This window comes from Chiloscyllium plagiosum, unplaced genomic scaffold (assembly GCF_037043375.1).
Source record: "Chiloscyllium plagiosum isolate Xiang-an unplaced genomic scaffold, Cpla_swu_hap1 HiC_scaffold_13, whole genome shotgun sequence".
Classification (NCBI taxonomy): Eukaryota; Metazoa; Chordata; class Chondrichthyes; order Orectolobiformes; family Hemiscylliidae; genus Chiloscyllium; species Chiloscyllium plagiosum.
Window position 1 is genome coordinate 33,370,723 of NW_028270151.1, and position 17,478 is coordinate 33,388,200.

At 41.7% G+C, this 17,478-nt stretch overlaps 1 protein-coding gene across 2 annotated transcripts in view; it reads left to right on the forward strand.

Moving 5' to 3' along the window:
- tnk2b (tyrosine kinase, non-receptor, 2b) overlaps positions 1 to 17,478 on the forward strand; it is a 298,847-nt gene that overhangs the window by 731 nt on the left and 280,638 nt on the right. The window lies entirely within an intron of this gene.

The following is a 17,478-nucleotide window of genomic DNA, read 5'->3' on the forward strand; positions in this document are numbered from 1 at the left end:
TAAAATTCACATACGATGAGTGATAACATATTTGTGTTCCTGAAGTTCCTACTTCGCGATCTTTTAACTGTGTAATTATGCACAACCAATAACCAATCTAAGGTGCAATCAAAACGGTGGGGTGTGAGTTTTGTTATGAACGGTGTTGTTTGGATCTGGAATGCAGTGACTGAAAGGATTGTCAAAGTAGGTTAACTAAATCAAAATACAATGGCAAAGCAAGTTTGGAGTGATACGGTTTTAAAGTAATAACAAATAAGAAGAGTAACAAAAGCAAAAACCCTGGAATACTCGGAACAGGCAGCACCTGCGGAGAACTAATTAATGTTTCAGTTTGTGATCTTTGCTTTTTAACAAAAAGTATTTATCTTGTATGAGAATTTTGTTATTGCATGAAGAACTGACAACTTGGATATGGATAAACCTGAGTTGTTTCTGAAACTGTTTTATTTTGTGGAATACAATAGGTCGATGATTTGAATGTCTTGGCATTTCACGTTAATCAAAAGCTCGTCAATGCTCTAGAATCAACATTTTTCTTTCTCGTTCTACAACAAATAATCGCTTGAGTTGAAACAAAAGCCCATGTAGCAACTTTAGCTGTTGGAAATTGATGCAAAAAATATCAAATGATGGAAGCACTTAACTGGAGTTCAGCATTGGTGGAAAGAGCAGACCAGCTAACATTCTGAACGTATACCCTTTCAAACTGGTCTTTCAGCATGAGCTGTTTGACCCATTAAATGTTTCCAGCGTTTTCTTTGCTTTGTTGTAAGCTTGCAAACATGTTTTCACTTCCATACAATGTTTTATTAAGTAAATATTGAGGCATATTCCATAGGGTTAAAAACTGTTTCTAACATTCCATTCTGTCTCAGTATACAGAATAATTCTGTATTCATTCCTCTTAGTCAGATGGTTTTAGATTCGGATCCCACTCCAGACATGAGCACAAATTTCAAGCTGTTGTACATAATGCTGTTGTACAAACTCGTAAAGTCGCTGCACATTGATGTGATTTAAAGAAGAAACCTTGAGCTCTGAGTAAAAGAAGGTTTTCATTTTCAGTCCAGAATCTATTTGGGGCGGGATGCTGCCTCTTGATTAAGGTGGGCCAAATTTGACTTAATTTTCACTGATTGCCATCGGCTGTTTCTGTTGGCACTGGGCCTGGCTGTTGGGTCTAGTTGCCTGCCATACGCATGGTATTTGCTACAACTGAAGAACAGGTGAGATTCCCAATGGTTTCTTCTGAAATCTTGCCCATTTAGGATAGCTCTAGTCCATTTTAGCATTATGATGGACTTAAAGTGTATACCACTGTCTGAATCACTGGTTTCCAGCTACGAGGGAGAATGATAAAATGATGGTAAACTCGTACATACAAAATGAAATTCGTATTTTGTATTCAAGGATTCTGACAATTAGAAACACTAAGATAAATTCCTGTAAACTGCTTCCTGGACTGGGTTTATTTGTCTCTGTTGTGCATATTGTTTCTAAGCATTTTGAAAGTTTGCTAGACTAATGATTGCAATTATATCTGTTTAGCTTGTTTCATGCAGGACATGGGACTGTATGATTGTGAGAAGAGTGGAGAGTTTAGAACCATTCCCTGCTTCATATGGTTATAATGGGGTTATCTGACAAAAAAAATTCACAAAATGTAATTTATTTGCTGCTTCTGAATTCCATACGTAAACAGAAGTGAATTGACTACAACGCCAAAGTTGTTGAAATCTTGTGGAACACATTCACAGTCACATTTCTTCTCATTTCTTCTGACTCATTTTCCTTGAGTATTTCAGAGAACAAACAAAACAAGTACCGATATAAATGGATGGGAACAATAGAGGCTCCAATGCACGTCATGATTTGTCTGCTACTATTTTTCTGTTCAGCTTTCACTTTGTTTGTGTGTGTATGAGTGGTAGATAAAATCTTTTAATTGGTGAATGCAGACACACTTGCAAAGAGACTGAATCTGAAAGATAAGTTACTGGTGGTGTCCGTGAATTGTTCTCAGTTGTTGATTTAGCCAAACAATTTTTGGGTATTTTTGTTGATCCTATGATGTATTCTTATTTTCAGAAGAGATGACTTATGAACGCCAACTCGCAGGAAGTGTAGACTAGTTATTCTTAACATTTGCAATCAAATGAAGATCACAATTTACTGATTTGTAACATTAGGATAGCAGGAAAACCACTGTCTGCATGTTCTCTTCCAAGCCACATCATCTTGACTTAGTTATATATTGTTGTTCCTTCACTGCTGAACAAAGAAGAACAAAGAAAATTTACAGCCCAGGAACAGGCCCTTCGGCCCTTCAAGCCTGAGCCGTTCCAAATGTACTGTCTAAACCTGACGGACAATTCCTAAGCATTTGTAACCCTCTGCTCCCCACCCACTCATGCATCTGTCCAGGCGCATCTTTAATGAATCTACCATATCTGTCTCTACCAGCTCTGCTGGCAATGCGTTCCAAACGCCCACCACCCATCTGTATGAAGCACTTGCCGCATGTATCCCCCTTAAACCTTCCACCTCTTGCCTTGAAAGCGTGACCTCTGGTTATTGAATCCTTCACCCTGGAAAAAGCTTGTCTCTATCCACCCTGTCTATACCCTTCATGATTTTGTAAACCTCAATCAGATTCCCCATCAAACTCCTTTTTTTTTTCTAGTGAAAATAAACCTAACCTATTCAACCACTCTTCATTGCTAGCACCTTCCATACCAGGCAACATCCTCGTAAACCTTCTCTGCACCCTCTCCAAAGCGTCCACATCCGTTTGGTAATGTGGCGACCAGAACTGTACTCAGTATTGTAATTGCAGCCGAATCAATGTCTTGTACAATTTTAACATGACTTGCCAGCTCTTGTACTCAATACCCCGTCCGATGAAGGCAAGCATACTTTATGCCTTCTTGACCACTCTATCTACCTATGCAGCAACCTTCAGGGTACAATGGACCTGCACTCCCAGATCTCTCTGCCCATCAACTTTTCCCAAGGCTCTTCCATTCATTGTATAATTCGCTCTAGAATTAGACTTGTCTAAATACATTACCTCACATTTGTCTGGATTGAAAGCCATCTGCCACTTTTCTGCCCAATTCTCCAGTCTATCTATATCCTCCTGTATTCTCTGATAGTCCCTTATGCTTTCCGCTACTCCACCAATCTTGGTGTCATCTGCAAATCATACCAACAGTGCCCTCTTCTAGATCATTTATGTATATGACAAACACCAGTGGCCCCAATACTGACCTCTGTGGAACACCACTGGTCATCTTTCTCCATTTCGAGAATCTCCCTTCAACTACTACTCTGTCTCCTGTTGCTCAACCAGTTCTTTATCCACCTAGCCAGAAAACCCTGCACACCATGTGACTTCACTTTCTCCATTAGTCTACAATGGAGAACCTTATCAAATGCCTTACTAAAGTCCATGTATATGACATCAACAGCCCTTCCTTCATCTAACAACTTGGTCACTTCCTTGAAGAACTCTATTAAGTTGGTAAGGCACGATCTCCTTCGCACAAAACCATGTTGTCTATCGATGATAAGCCCATTCTTTTCTAAATATAAATAGATCCTATCTCTTAGTACCCTCTCCAGCAACTTCCCCACCACCGACGTCAGACTCACTGGTCTGTAGTTACCTGGAATATCCCTACTATCCTTGTACAGGGGGACAACATAAGCTACCCTCCAGTCCTCCCGCACCTCACCTGTATTTAAGGATGCCACAAAGATATCTGTCAGGGCCCCAGCTATTTCCTCTCTCACCTCCCTCAGCAACCTGGGCTAGATCCCATCCGGTCCTGGGGATTTGTCCACCTTAATAACCTCTAACCTCTAACATACCCAACACATCTTCCCTACTTATGTCAACGTGATCCAGACTAATCAAACTTCTATCTCTAGTCTCAAGATTCATCATGTTCCTCTCAGAATCTCACCCTTCTCTCAGGTTCGTCAGACAGCCTTCCTTCATTATCTTTTCGTGGACCAATCCTTTCTCTAGTTACCCACTTGCTTCTTATATAAGAATAAAATGCTTTGGGATTTTCCTTAATTCTGCTTACTAAAGCTATTTCGCCTGCTTGATTCCTTGTTTAAGACTACTCTTCTGATACTCCTCCAAGGCCTGTTCTGTTCTGAGCTGCCTAGACATTATGTATGCTTCCCTTTTCCTCTTGCTGCTGTATGAAATCTATAATGCCCTCCTTAATAACTTTGTGTTTACTTACACCACACGGACTGCAAATGTTCAAGAAAGTGACTTTCCAACGCTTGAATGGCAGTTATGAATGAGCAATCAACATTGGTCATGGCAATGATGCTCACATAGAATCAAATAGCATGGAAACAGATCTTTCGGTCCAGCGAGTCCAGTAGGACCATAATTTCAAACTTAACTAGTCCCACCTGCCTGCATTTGGCTGCTATCACTCCAAACATTTCTTGTTCATTTACTTATCTAAATGTCTTTTTAAGGTTGTAGCTGTACTCGCATCCATCACTTGAAGTCAATTCCACACATGAACCCCAGTGTATTTAAAGAAAAGAAATTGCCCCTCGTCTTTTTTTAAAAATATGCCCCCACTCTTGAAAACCCCACCTTAGGGAAAGAACACTTGCCAGTCACCTTTATCTATACCCCTCATTATTTTATAAACCTATGTAAAGTTACCTCTCAATCTCCAAGCTCAGATGAAAAAGTCCCAACTATCCCACCTGTCTTTCTAACTAAAACCCTCCATTACCGGCAACGTCCTGGTAAATCTCTTCCGAACCCGCTTCAGCTTGATATCCTCCCTATAACAGGGAGACCAGAATTGGACACAATATTCCAGAAGAGGCCTCACCAGCGTTTTGTACAACCTTAACATAATGTCTCAACTCTGATACTCAAAGATCTGAGCAATGAAGGCAAGCATGCGAAATGTCGTCTTCTTAACCACCCTATCTATATGTGATGCAAACTTCAAAGAATTATGTATTTGAACCCCTAGGTCTCTGTGTTCTACCATGTTACCTAAGGCCTTAGTTTTAATTGTGGAAACCTTATTGCTGGAACAGCACAGCAGGTCAGGCAGCATCCAGGGAACAGGAGATTCGACGTTTCGGGCACAGGCCCTTCTTCAGGAATGAGCAGAGAGTGTTCAGCAGGAGAAGATAAAAGGTAGGGAGGAGGGACTTGGAGGAGGGGCGTTGGAAATGTGATAGGTGGAAAGAGGTCAAGGTGAGGGTGATAGGTCGGAGTAGGATGGAGGCGGAGAGGTCAAGAAGAAGACTGCAGGTCAGGAAGGCGGTGCCGGGCTGGAGGGATTCGGCTGAGACAAGGTGGGGGGAGGGGGAATGAAGAAACTGGTGAAGTCCAAGTTCATCCCCTGTGGTTGGAGGGTTCCCAGTCGGAAGATAAGACGCTCCTCCTCCGACCGTCGCGTTGTTGTGGTTTGGCGGTGGATGAGTCCAATGACCTGCATATCCTCGGTGGAGTGGGAGGGGGAGTTGAAATGCTGTGCTACAGGGTGGTTGGGTTGGTTCGTCCGGGTGGCCCAGAGATGCTCTCTGAATCGCTCCGCAAGTAGGCGGCCTGTCTCCCCAATATAGAGGAGGCCACACCGGCTGCAGCGGATGCAGTAGATGATGTGGGTGGAGGTGCAGGTGAATCTGTGGCGGATATGGAAGTTTCCTTTGGGGCCTTGGAGGGAGGTGAGGGGGGAGGTGTGGGCGCAAATGTTGCACCTCCTGCGGTTGACCCAATTCTTCAGTCAGTTGACCCAATTGATCAAGATTTCCTCGTAATCTTAGAAAACTTTCACTGTCCATTATATCTCCAATCTTGGTGTCATCTGCAAACTTACTAACTGTGCTTTCTATATTTCTCATATAAATTATTTATAAAACTGACAAACAAAAGTGGACCTAACACCAATCCCTATGGAACACTGCTGGTCACAGGCCTCCAGGCTGGAAAACAATCTCCACCATCATTCTGTCTCCTACTGTTAAGCCAATTTTGTATCCAATTGGCAAGCTCACTCTGAATCCCATCTATCTTTACTAATTAGTCTACCATGCAGAACCTTATCAAAGGTTTACTGAAGCCCAAGTAAACAATGTCTATTACTCTGTTCTCATTATTCGTTGAGGCTACTTCCTCCAAAGAAATCTGTCATGTTTGTGAGACATGATTTCTCTCGGACAAAACTATGACTATCCTAATCATTCCTTGTCTCTCCAAATACATATAAACCCTACCTTTCAGAATCACTTGCAACAACTTAGCCACCACTGAAGTCAGACTCTCAGGTTTGTAGTTCCCAGGCTTCTCCTTACATCCCTTTTTAAACAAAGACACAACATTAGCCAGTCTTCAATCATTCGGCTCCTCACCTGTATTTAAAGCTGATTCAAATATTTCTGCAAGAAGCCCTACAATTGCTTCCCTAATTTCTCACAAAGTCCTCAGATAGATCAGGTCCCGGAAATTTATCCACCTTTATATTTTCTAAGACACCCAGCATTTCCTCTTTTTAATGTGGTGTTTTCAAAACATCAGTACTTATTCCCCTGAATTTTTAATGAATCATAGAATCCCAGCAGTGTGGAAACAGGCCATTTGGCCCAACAAGCCCACACCGACCCTCTGACAAAAACCCACCCAGACCCATTTCCCAACATTTACTACTGACTAATGCACCTAACCCACACATCCCTGAACACTATGGTCAATTTAGCATAGCAAGTTCACCTAACCTGCACATCTTTGGATTGTGGGAGGAAACTGCAGGAAACCCACGCAAACACTGGGAGAATTTGCAAACTCCACACAGATAGTCACCGAGGCTGAAATTGAACCCGGGTCCCTGGTGCTGTGAGGCAGTAGTGCTAAGCACTGACCCATCATGTTGCCCAGCCTCCGTTTCTTTCTCTACAATAAAAACTGAAGCGAGATATTAATTTAATATCTCTCCCATCTCCTGAGGTTCAAACAAAGACAACCCCTTTGAACTTTAAGGGGCCCTCTCTCGTTGGTCTCTTGCTCTTAATATGCTTGTAGAATCTCTTTGGATTATCCTTAACCTTATTTGCCAAGGCTATGTCAAATCCTCTCTTTGCCTTCCTGATCTCCCTCCTAAAGGTGCCCTACACTCTTATACTGTTCAAGAGATTCATTTGAATCCAACTGTTTATATCTTAAATGTTTTTTTTATATATCTGTGACTAGAACCTCAATATCTTTATTAATTCATTGTTCTCTAATCCTACCAGCCTTACCTCTCACTCTCACAGAAACATAATGACTCTAAACTCACATTATCACACTTTTGAAAGCCTCCCACTTGTCAGATGTCCCTTAACCTGTGGACAGTCTACTCCAATCAGTTTTTCCAAGTATTTTTGTCATACTATTAAAATTTGCCTTACTCGAGTTAAAAACTTTAATTTTTATGGAAGGCTTATCCTTTTCCATAACTATTAAAACAAATAGCATTATGATCACTAGATCTAAAAGTTCCTGTACTATCACTTCAGTCACTTGTCCTACATATTGATAAAAAACAATTTCTTGAACACATTTAACAAATTCTTCACCATCCAAACCTTTAACACTCTGGTAGACCTAGTCAATGTTTGGAAATTTAAAATCACCCACTACTACAATCTGATTATATCTGAGATCTCCCGACATATTTGTTCCTCAATTTCACTCTGACTATTGAGAATGAAAGAATTAACAAGGAGAAATTATGATGGTTGTAGACTTGCAAATGAACAACAGTCATTGGCATTTGTATAGCATCTTCGTCATAATAAAAATGAGCAAAATTTGTTTACCAATTCAATTGCTTCCTCATCATTATAAGGAGGCCCCTTGATAAAATAATTTTGTTTGCAGGCCGTTCACACTCTAGTCAGCTTGTCCTTGTGAATCTATATTAATTGGATGTATTATAGACCTTGGGCTTTCAATTTCTGTAATTCAGGGAGAATTTATTCCAGTGTACATCAGCTGTGCAGTTAGCAATTTGCACTTGTTTGGGACATGCAAGATAATTAGGCCATGAGGGGCTGAAAACTCTAGTTGGTGCCTGGATTCTCTCACAGGGCCAATGCCAAGAAAACTGGGAGAGACTCCAGTTTGCTGCACAATTCTCGCTCATTTTTAAAAATTCATTCATAAGATATGATGTCATAGGCCAAATGTACTCATCCCGATTTGCCCAGAGGGAAGTAAGAGTAAAGAGAAACTGAGTGTGGAATCACCTGTATGCCACACCAGGTAAGATCGGTAGCTTTCCTTCCAGAAGTGAATTACTCAGAACTATGACGATATAGGGTACGTATTGCTGAAGCATCTTGGGCATTTTTGTTACAGTAAAGGTCTTACACAAATGCAGGGTCTGCTGCCGATCTTGTTGAATTTGAACATTTAATGGTCTCCATTTCATCATTTGCCATGGTGGGATTCAAGCCCATGTTCCTTGAAGATTAGCCTGGGAGTGTGCCATCGCCACCCTAATTCCCTTGAGTCACTCTGGTTCAAGTCTGGTTCAATATTAGTTCAAGTTCAGCACCTTGCCAGGATCAAGAAGGGCGGGGTGGCATGGTGGTTCATTGGTTAGCATTACTGCCTCACAGCACCAGGGACCTGGGTTCGATTTCAGCCTCAGGCGGCTGTCTGTGTGAGTTTGCATGTTCTCCCCATGTCTGCTTGGGTTCCTCTGGGTGCTTCGGTTTCCTCCGATGGTCCAAAGATGTGAAGGTTAGGTGAATTGGCCATGCTAAATTGCCCATAGTGTTAGGTGCATTACTCGGGTAAATATAGGGTACTGGAATGGGTCTGGCTCAGTTACTCTTGGGAGGGTCAGTGTGGGTTTGTTGGGCCAAATGGCCTGTTTCCATACTGTAGGGGATCTAATCTAATAATGAAAATTATGTATTCTAAATGTGTATCTCATTCGGCAGTTAGTTTTTCAGAACTCCTGTTTCCTTCCAGCAGTACGCCATCTTTTCTGTTCCTACTAATGGAAATCAAGCAGATTATGATAAGATGAATGTTGGCTTGGATTCCTGGAGCAGTTACAGATTCGTAATCACTTCAAGATGTCATTTGTGTCGTCAGTGTTCATTTTTCAGTTCTGCGCAGGTTTTCTGACTAATAAAGAATTGGAAACAGTTTGAGTTTCTTAATGTTATTATTAGTCATTAGGTTAGGTACTAATTATGTAATGGTCTGTCTTATCAGATAAATGATAATTTGGAGCTATTACAGGCAGTATTCTGAACAATATAGTCAGATGATGCCATAAAATGTGGGATAAGTGATTTTTAACTTTGTGAATCATGAAGTGACTGAGCTAATCTTTCAGTTTTCAGATTGCAGTTACAAATTCTGTTTGTCTTTTATTGTTTCTGATAAACTCCTTCATGTAAGGGTAAAACTGTAACAAAACTAGAAATTGCTTGGAAATCTCAACACGTCTGCCAGCATCTGTGGCAAGAAATCAGAATTAATGTTTTGGGTCCAGTGACCTCCTCCTTCAGAACTCATGGGTAAAACTGTGTTTATTCTGTTCCTGATCACAGTGCTGTGCTCCCTTCTTGTGCCAAATATATACTTCAGAGAAATTAGATTACTCGATATATTAATGGTAATATCTGAGGTACTTGCAGTTGATAAGACAAAATCGTATTCAGTATATTTACAAATGATCAGAACTGAGATATTTCCCAGTCTTGAAGCTCAGTATTGTTGAGTGGTCATGAAAATCTTTGATCACTATTCGTCTCTGTATTGTATATAATATTTGCTTCTTGCTATGATTAATTCCTAAATATTTAAGTATTCGTGATACAACAGTCTGGAGTGCAGTTCACAGAAGAAATGTGTTGGGATTGAGCTAAAGAGCGGGTCTGGTTTTGCTTTTATGATTCCCTGACCCACTCAACTTGTCAATATATTACTATAATATAGTATTGTACTGTGTGCTCTGCTATCCAAAAGACTTTGGATGTAATTGTAAAATTTTAAACAAAAAAAAATTGTTTGCACCACTTTCCAAATTCAAGAATCAAATTAGAGATGATCATTGCAAATTAAAGGGGAAACATGAAAATATACCTGACTAAAGAGTTGTGGAATAATGTGTGCTTTTTCTAGTTATAATTTTCTTTGATTTGTTTAGTTAAATTATGATGCAAGTAATTTTGCACTAACAGCTCTGGACATCAGAAGAAAGGATTAATAAAGATGGCCTTGGTTTGACCATGTGCAAAGAATTTTTCCACTTGTTTTCATTTCAACAGCATGAATGAATTCTGGAAATTCTCTAGGTTATTTGGAAACAGCACTGATTTGATGATGGTAACCCCATAAAAGAATGGGAAAATTTAACTGCTTAGTGGCTGTTTCTATAAAGTGTGTTTGCGTTGGATCAGAATGAGATATATTTGGGCTTGACCATACATTCATTAAATTTGAATAGCCTATGCACTTCCCAGGATACCTGTGAGGAACAACATGGTAGTACACTTGTATTCGTTTTGCTGGAAGACAACTTAAGTTAATTGCTCAATATTGATCAAAAACACAGGTGATCATGTGGCACATTGCTCTTTTGTAATCTGTGCTCGGCTATTGGCAGCTTAACAGGGGAAAAACAATGCTTGAAGTTAAATTAAGAATTGAAAATAGATATTCATATGACTACTTGGCTCCTCCCCCACTGATCTGAGGTTAGGGAGTTGGGAGAGTCTGCAGCTGGGAGGCCAGAGCAGAGGAGGTGCCAGTTGGATTGCACAGGAAATAATGTTTAAGTGACACTCCGAGGTTACTGACTCTGTTAAGCAACATTAAAACAAAACAACATTAAATGGGGCAACTATAAGTAAGGACTTGGTATACTTACAGATGTTCTGATGCTTGCCACATTGTTTCTTGTACAGCTACCTTCTGAAATGAATGCACACAAATCAACACTTGAAATAAGACAAAAAATCCTGACGTATTGTTTACAATATCTTATTGTGAAAAAACAGCCGTAATGGTAAAATGGCCATTTGCTGAAAATTTGTAAGTAAAAGACATTGCAGGCATTCGGCTCACCTGTGAGACTTCGGAGTCATATTGCATCTCCCTCATGAGTTTGCAAGAGTGCTTTGAAATCTTGGATTCCCTACACACAGTTGCTGAAAGGTCAGTTGAGGTTGGGAACAGAGGCAGTTAGTTGGTGACAGCCTCCAGTAGATTTCAGAAATGTGCTACCAGTGGTGAGAAACATCTTGGCAGTGACTCGTGAAGTCAGCATGGGTGGAGATGGGATTTTAGGGAAACATGAAACTCTAGGAGAAAATGAGGACTGCAGGTGATAGAGATCAGGGTCAAGAGTGTGGTGCTGGAAAAGCACAGCAGGTCAGGCAGCATCAGAGGAGCAGGAAAATTGACGTTCCTGGTATAAACCCTTCATCAGGAAAGATGGGACTCTAAACTGGTCCCTGTGTTTCTCTTAATATTGTCTTCCCCAAAGTATATTCTAGATTAGAGTGGTGCTGGAAAAGCACAGCAGTTCAGGCAGCATCCGAGGAGCGGGAAAATCGACGTTTCGGGCAAAAGCCCTTTATCAGGAAACTGATTCCTGATGAAGGGCTTTTGCCTGAAACGTCGATTTTCCTGCTCTTGGATGCTGCCTGAACTGCTGTGCTTTTCCAGCACCACTCTAATCCAGAATCTGGTTTCCAGTATCTGCAGTCCTTGTTTTAACCTAGTTGATTCTTTTTTCCCCAACGTATATTCTCCCTTTTGTAACGGTAGTTCTTAATCTGTAATGTGGTTCCATGTGTGCAACCAATCTTCTGGCAACTTGCCCACTATCACATTCTTCTTATATCAATTACAAATTGAATGTGACGGGCCACTTGACATATAGTGTTCTTCACACCTGGCTGGATTTTATCAATCAATCAATTACATTTATGTTCTCAGTTTCAAGGGCGTGTTGTTGGATTGTAAGCAGGAGCAGGAATCCTATGTTTTGTTTAAAACATTCTCTCTTGGGATGTTGCTTGGCCAATATGACATAAAGACCCAAGTTTGGGAACTTCCTAATCTGCATATGTCAGCACTTTGCCAAAGAAGGTATTTACAGCAATGGCAATTTGAATTCGTATGGGGCCTTTAATGAAGGTATTGGACAGTTTGGGCAATTAAGCTAAAGGAAAGTCCAAACAAATGACGATTACAAGATGTTTTGAAAATTATGCGATGAGTGAAAAGTTTGGTTGAAAAAATTAGGGTTTAGGTTTTTAAATATGAGGAAATAGGACTTATGGAGGAAGCACCAGAAAATAATACATGAATTTTATCAATGATTGTTAGGGTTTCTTTCAGTAAGGGTAGAGACTATGATATATTGGGAGGAGGACTTAAGGTGATGGCTCTGTATTGGGCGGCACGGTGGCAATACAGCGCCAGAGACCCGGGTTCAATTCCCGCCTCAGGCGACTGACTGTGTGGAGTTTGCACGTTCTCCCCGTGTCTGCGTGGGTTTCCTCCGGGTGCTCCGGTTTCCTCCCACAGTCCAAAGATGTGCAGGTAAGGTGAATTGGCCATGCTAAATTGCCTGTAGTGTTAGGTAAGGGGTAAATGTAGGGGTATGGGTGGGTTGCGCTTCGGCAGGTCGGTGTGGACTTGTTGGGCCGAAGGGCCTGTTTCCACACTGTAATGTAATCTAATCTAATTTATTGCCCTACAGTAGTGAGTTGTTAGCAGATTATTCAGAAATATAGGGCACGATGGCCTTGGACTCTGCGCCTCCACCAATTCTTTTTTGAAAAGAACTTTAATATGTTTAAACAGTCCTTGATGAAGCACTGAAACAGAAACAAAAATCAATTGATTAACAGAAACCTATTCCCCCACCTATTGAATCTAATAAATCCAAGAGGCCTCAGTTAACAAGAGTCAGAAGCAGATTCGCTCCAGAGCAGGGGAAGAGGGTTAAGTTCCCTGTGGTTGGGCCTTCAGTGAGTCGGAGTCTAAGTACCTGGGGTGTGAGGACTGGGTCTGGGTAATGTAAGTGGTGTGGGAGAGGTGTAGTTTGGAGTGAGAAAGATAAGTATGGGGTCTGTTTTATAGTCACTCAGGAGTTAGACTACATAGTTAATAGTCTAAATTTTTATGGAGAAAGTGAGGTCTGCAGATGCTGGAGATCAGAGCTGAAAATGTGTTGCTGGAAAAGCACAGCAGGTCAGGCAGCATCCAGGGAACAGGAGAATCGACGTTTTGGGCATAAGCCCTTCAGTGATCACCTTAATTGGAGCCCTTTGAGTTCTTTGATTTAAAATGGAAGCTTTCAGAGTTCCAGACTTCGGGGAATTGTTACTGGAATCTTCAATTTCAAATTCCTTCAGAGTTTGCTTAGTTGGGAATTCTGCAAAGCTCCCATGTGCAAATCCCATCTCCACTTGAATAATACTGACTGTCGGAAAATCCAGGGCCACATTCCTTGTATATAGCAACACGCTAATTTTGTTTTGTTTTACTGTTGTAATTTTGAAAGATTGTTCCTGTGATCAGGAGGTTGATTAGATTAGATTCCCTCCATAGTGGGAACGGGCTCTTCGGCCCAACAAGTCCACATCGACCCTCCGAAGAGCAACCCACCCAGACCCATTCCCCTATATTCACCCCTGACACTACTGGAAATTTAGCATGGCCAATTCACCTAACCTGCACATCTTTGGACTGTGGGAGGAAACCTGAGCACCTGGAGGAAACCCAAGCAGACATGGGGAGAATGTGCAAACTCCACACAGACAGTTGCCCAAGGCTGGAATCTAACCTGGGTGCCTGGTGCTGTGAGGCAGCAGTGCTAACCACTGAGCCACCATGCCGCCCCAAGGTTGTCAGCGTTGACACTGCTATTTCTGTACAGACAATTGTTTGGGACTTTAGGAGGGCTATTACTGATTTCACGACGCATTCCTACATTTGATGTATGGTAAACATAAGTGAGGATAATTTAACTTGTTGTAATTTTAGTGAACATCTCACTCAGACAATGCTGTCTTGCTTCCTGTAATTTGGACTCCAATGTAGTGCAAATTGAAAGGATTAAACTGATTGCTAAGGTGAAGATTGCTACATGAAATGCAAATTGTTAGATTGGAGAAAGTAAGTCCTGGTATTCTGAGTGACTCATTTCCACCATGTGCTTGTTAAGAGAAGTGATTAACTAGTATTCGAGAAGTAAAAACAGAATTTGCTGGAAAAAGTCAGCAGCTGTGGAGAGAAATCAGAGTTAGCATTTCCAGCCCAGTGATCCTACTTCGGAACAAATGTTCATGTAGCTATTCTGATATTTGAGGAGGAAATCTTATTCCTAATTGGCCTGACCTGGCCTACATGTGATTTTGCACCCACTACAGTATGGTTGACTCTTAACTGCCCAGCAAGCCACTCTGTTTACTCTTTGTAGTGGGATAGAGTCATAGAGATGTACAGCATGGAAACAGACCCTTCGGTCCAACCCGTCCATGCCGACCAGATATCCCAACCCAATCTAGTCCCACCTGCCAGCACCCGGCCCATATCCCTCCAAACACTTCCTATTCATATACCCATCCTAAGGCCTCTTAAATGTTGCAATTGTACCAGCCTCCACCACATCCTCTGGCAGCTCATTCCATACACGTACCACCCTCTGCGTGAAAAAGTTGCCCTTTAGGTCTCTTTTATATCTTTCCCCTCTCACCCTAAACCTATGCCCTCTAGTTCTGGACTCCCCAACCCAAGGGAAAAGACTTTGCCTATTTATCCTATCCATGCCCCTCATAATTTTGTAAACCTCTATAAGGTCACCCCTCTGCCTCTGACGCTCCAGGGAAAACAGCCCCAGACTGTTCAACCTCTCCCTGTAGCTCAGATCCTCCAACCCTGGCAATGATGCAACTAAGGAATGAAACCTTATCTAGACTCCGGAAATAACAATGGTGAACTCTGCCAAATTATCCTTGCAAAGTCCTATTCACCAGCATCTGGGGGCTTATGCCGAAATTAGGAGGGCTGTCCCACAGACTAGCCAAACAATATCCTGACATGGTCACACTCAGTCATACCTTGCAATGTTCCTGATACTGTCGCTAGGTATGTTTTGACTCATTGGCAGGACAGTTGCCCTGAGTGTGACACAGTCAGGGAAGAGGTGACTTGGGAGTCCTCAATTGTTTCTTTACTCCATGAAGTCTCTTGGCATCAAGTTAAACGTGACTAAGGAACCTATTACTGATTACCATCTGCTACCAGTTGATGAATCAGTATTTCAACATGTTGATACTATTTGGAAGTAGCTCTCGGGCACAAATTGTATTCTGGGGACTTCAGTATCCATCACCAACAATGTCTCAGTAGCACCACAGCTGATTGAGTTGACTAAGTTCTAAAGGACATAGCTGCAAGCTTGTGGCAGTTGGTGAGGGAGACTACAAAGGAAAAATGTACTTGACCTTCTGCTCACCAGTCTACCTGTTCATAGTATTAGTAATTGACCATCTGGTAGTTCTTGTGGACTTCACTAAATTGGACAGACTTTATAAGATCTAGCAACTCAAACTGGGCATCCATGAGGCACTGTGAGCCATCAGCAGCAGAAGTGCACTCAACCCCTAATATGTGACCTCACTGCCTGGTGTGTCCTACTATGCCATAACTATCAAGCCAGTAAATCAACATGGAAAAGTTCAGGAGGGGATGCCAGCAAATACACCAGGCATAACTAAAAATGAGGTGTCAAACCAATAAAGCTGCAACACAGCGATATCAAACACTGGAAACAGCATGCAGTAGACAGGGCTGAGTGATTCCCACAATGAATGGATTAGATCTGATCCCAATCTTCAATGGTGGAGGAGCTCAGCACATTAGTACACAAGATAAAGCTTAAGCATTTGCATTTATGTTTAGCCTGTAGTGCCAAGCTAACTGTAAGCTGTAGGAGCAGAATTAGGCCATTCGGCTCATCGAGTCTGATGTTTTTTCATTTTATCATGGATGAATGTTTCTCAACCCTGTTCTACTGCCTTCTCGCTGTAGTCCTTGATCCACTTACTAATAAAAAACCTATCTCTGTCTTAAATACACTTAATGATTTGATTTCCACAGCCCTCTGTGACAGTGAGTTCCACAGATTAACCACCCTCTAGCTGAAGAAAGTCCTCCTCATCTCTATTCAAAGAGTCACCCCTTTCCTCTGAGTCTGTGCCCATGTGTCCCAGTTTCCCTTACTCGTGGAAACATCATCTCCAAGTCACTCAATGCAGTCCTCACTGTATTCTGCACAATTTCAATTAAATTCCCGCTTATCCTTCGAAACTCCCATGAAATAGAGACCTAGAGTCCTGAACTACTGCTAATATGACAAGTCGTTCATCTCTGGGAGCATTCTTGTAAACCTCTGGATCCCCTCCAATGCCAGAGTATCGTCTTTTGAAATGGCACTTGAAACTGCTAACAATATTCTAAATTCAGTCTGACCAGAACCTTATACAGCTTCAGCAGTACACCTCTGCTGTGATATTCTAGCCATCTTGAAATGAATGGTCACATTGCATTTGCTTTTGTAACTGCCGACTGAACTTCATGTTAACCTTGAGAGTCCTGAACTAGGATGCTCATTTCACTTCGTGCTTCAGACTTCTGAAACCTTTCTCCATTTAGAAAATAGCCCTGTTCCTCCTATTAAAGTGCAAAATCTCACACTTCCCCATATTATATTTCATCGGCCACTTGTTTGACCGCTCTCCTAACCCGACCCAAGTCCTTCTGCAGCCTCATTGCTTCCTCAACACTACCTGGTCCTTCATCTTCCTTTGTGTTTTCTGCAAACGTAGCCACAATGCCCTCAGTTCCTTCATCCAAATTGTTAATGTATAATGTGAACAATTGTTCTTCTAAAATGGAGCCCTATAGAACTACGCTAGTCACAGGCTGCCATCCTAAAAAGGACCCCTTTATCCCTCCTACCTGCCTTCTGCTAGTCAGCCAATCATTTATCCATGCCAGCACCTTGCACATATCAACATGGACTCTTATTTTGGGAATCCAAATAGATTAATTCCATTGGTTCTCCTTTGTCTACCTCCTCAAAGAATTTTAACAGATTTGTCAGTATGACCTTCCCTCGGCAAAGCCATGTTGACTATGTCCACTTCCAAGTACTCCGCAATCTCATCTTTAAAGGTGGACTCTCAAAGCTTCCCAACGGTTGAGGCCAGGCTAACTGGCATATAGTTTCCTGTCATCTGCTTCCCTCCCTTCTTAAACAGGGGTGTTACATTTATTATTTGGAACTCTTGGGACCCTTTCTAACTTCAATGGTGGTGATCTTTCAGGAATCAATGTCTTCACAATCTCCGCAACTATGTCCTCCATAACTCTGGGATGCAATCCATCTGGTC